We start from the raw sequence: 3,347 nt of genomic DNA, 5'->3' as shown, positions 1-3,347 counted from the left end.
GAAAAAAGGAAAGGAACCTGTTGTGATTGTTGCATAGTATAGTTAGTAACAGCAAGTATAGCATAGGGACATACAAGTAAAACTGCACATTGTATAGGAGTGTACATATGATCCAGTGCCTTTAAGTGATTTATTAACATGTCTATTTATCATGTCTATTCTAGTTATCTTATTATTATTACTACAAGTAATATTGTTTTATTGCACAATCGTAGCGGGCATGGCCAACCACATTTCACTGTATGCCCTGGTATGTATGTGATGAATAAACTCTCAACGACTACCGCCCTGTAGCTCTCACCTCCATAGCCATGAAGTGCTTTGAGAAGCTAGTAAAGGGCTACATCTGCTCCTCCCTCCCCATCAACCTGGACCCCCTGCAATTTGCATACCGCCCCAACAGGTCCACAGAGGACGCCATAGCCCATGTGCTGCACACAGCAGCATCACACCTGGACAAGAGGCAGGAGAACTATGTGAGAATGCTGTTCATCGACTACAGCTCAGCATTCAATACCATAGTCCCCTCCAAACTCATAGCCAAGCTCAGGGACCTGGGCTTGAACTATGACCTCTGCCAGTGGGTCTTCGACTTCCTGACGGGCAGACCCCAGGTGGGGAGAGCAGGCAACTGCACCTCCCCATCCATCACTCTCAACATAGGGGCCCCCCAGGGCTGTGTTCTGAGTCCCCTCCTCTACTCCCTGTACACACATGACTGTGTGGCACAGCGGAACAACAACACAATCATCAAATTTGCTGACGACACAGTAGTGGTGGGCCTGATCTCTGCAAACGACGAGAGGGCCTACCTGGAGGAGGTCAAGGTTCTAGCGGGATGGTGTCAAGAGAACAGCCTCTCCCTGAACGTCAGCAAAACAAAGGAGATGATTGTGGACTTTAGGAGGTCGGGGGTCAGGGACTACAGCCCCCTCAGCATCGACGGGGCACCGTTGAGAGAGTGAACAGCTTTAAGTACCTCGGAGCCTACATATCCGAGGACTTGACATGGACCACACACATTGACAGTGTTGTGAAGAAGGCACGGAAACGCCTCTACTTCCTCAGGCGCCTAAGGAAGTTCCAAGTCAGTCAGAAGATCCTTAAGAACTTCTACTCATGCACAATAGAGAGCATCCTGACTGGCAATATCACTTCCTGGTTTGGGAATAGCACCGCAAAAGACCGTAGCAGACTACAGAGAGTGGCCCGTTCAGCCAAACGCACAATTGGAGGGGGGCTTCCCACTCTCCAGGACATTTACAACAAGCGGTGCATGGGTAAGGCTAAGAAAATTATCAAAGACTCCAGCCATCCAAACAACTGCCTCTTTGAACTGCTGCGGTCAGGCAAGCAATACCGGAGTCTCATGGCAAGCACAGAGAGACTCAGAAGAAGCTTCTATCCTCAGGCCATCAGAATGCTCAATGAACAATAACACTATGTAACAACCATCAAATGCACTCACAGCACACACATCCACACGGACGCACTCACTTTAAACAAACAACTCACTGCAGCACCCACTTTACCCACTGTAGAACACCTAAACACACTTTATATTTATTGATAAAGAATTTGCACTACAACCCATATCTCATTACACCTTACTGTAAATTGTACCTAAATTGTACCTCATCCCATTTCTGCTTTGCACTGTATAGTATATTGTATTGTAACTCAGTTACTTCTACTCTGCATTCTACATTGTATATATGTATATACTGAACACTTTTGTCTATGTACTTGACTTCTATTTTATACTTGCTATACTTATTTTATACTTATCTATTTTTGTCTAGCACAGTCTCTGGAGCGTAACAGAAATAAGCATTTTGTATAAAAGTATTCTGTACTTCTGTATGACAACTAATAAAGAAACTTGAACTTGAATCTTGAATCTTGAATCTTGAATGTATGATGACAATACATTTGAATCTAATCTAATTGAACATACTAGATGTTATCACGGCTTGTCGTGTTGCATTGTATAGTTGCCAAGATAAATGAGATTTTAATCTAATCTAATGTAATCTAATCTTTCTGTTTTTACTATTAAAAAAAAAAATCCCTGTGTGTATTTGACTCTACAAGAGCACATTTGACACCTTTTGGACCCAAATACTTGGTCGTGTTGAGGTGCCCCCCCCCCCCCCCCCCTTTTTCACCGTCTCTCTCTTCCTGTTCCTGTCCTCCTGTCCTTCTCACACTGTACTTTCAGGACTGGCTTTTCTCCCATGGTGTCAGGACAGGAATGCACTCTTGTTAAAGGTGATATATATTCACCGTCAGGCGGGGGGGAGAAGACCTTCATTACAGCCTGATAGAGCGAGAGAGAGAGAGAGAGAGAGAGAGAGAGAGAGAGAGAGAGAGAGAGAGAGAGAGAGAGAGAGAGAGAGAAGGTCAAACACCAATTCCCAGAGGCATTATTCAAAGGCCCTTCGCACCAGAGGGGACATCTGAAATACTTGCAATCTCTCTCTCTCTCTCTCTCTCTCTCGTCCTGTAATGGTAAATCCTACAACAACATGACAGCAGCAGACGGTAAGTATAGTGAGTCTCAGTGTGTGTGTGTGTGTGTGTGTGTGTGTGTGTGCACGCGCGCGTGTGTGTGTGGGAGGGAGAGAGAGAGAGAGAGAGAGAGTGTGTCAGTGTTTTCAGAGAGCGAGAGTGAGATGTGGGGGAGATTAAGATGGAGCCGATAAGAGCGATCATGGGACGATACGGAATAGAGAGAGAGAGAGAGATCAGGTAGAGACAAGTCGCTGGTCGCCCTTATCCCCCCCATCAGCCACTCGTTTCCCCAGAGAGGCCCGTTGACACTCAAGGCAGAACCATGTGGAACGGTACGGGGAGAGACTTGTGACTGAAGTTATGACTACAGGAGGAGGAGGAGGGAGGGATGCAACGGATCCCCCGATGTGTATTTCTTCAGAGCCCCCTTTTCCCACTAAATGTTCCGTGTGTGTGCGTGTGCATGCATGTGTGTGTGTGTGTGTGTGTGTGTGTGTGTGTGTGTGTGTGTGTGTGTGTGTGTGTGTGTGTGTGTGTGTGTGTGTGCGTGCACACGAGTGAAAGACGGTTCTTAACTCTCCCACATCCTCCTATCAGTGCCCTTGATTCCCACGCTGAGCATCAGGGCCGCTGGGAAGGATTCCAGGACAGAGGGACACTATTAGCGCTCCGGAGGAATTCTCGCGGTGTGTGTGTGTACACAGAAACGATCCCCGTGTCACTCAGTTTAGAAAATAAAAAAATAGTAAAAGGGCGAGAAAAAAAAAAGAAAAGGAAGAAAAAAGAAAGCGGGAGAGAGGGGAAGGTACACGCGGTTCTCTGGGTGACCTCGC

This window comes from Notolepis coatsorum (genome assembly GCF_963971535.1).
Source record: "Notolepis coatsorum genome assembly, chromosome: 14".
NCBI classification, from domain to species: domain Eukaryota; kingdom Metazoa; phylum Chordata; class Actinopteri; order Aulopiformes; family Paralepididae; genus Notolepis; species Notolepis coatsorum.
Note: the sequence above shows the minus strand (reverse complement) of the source record.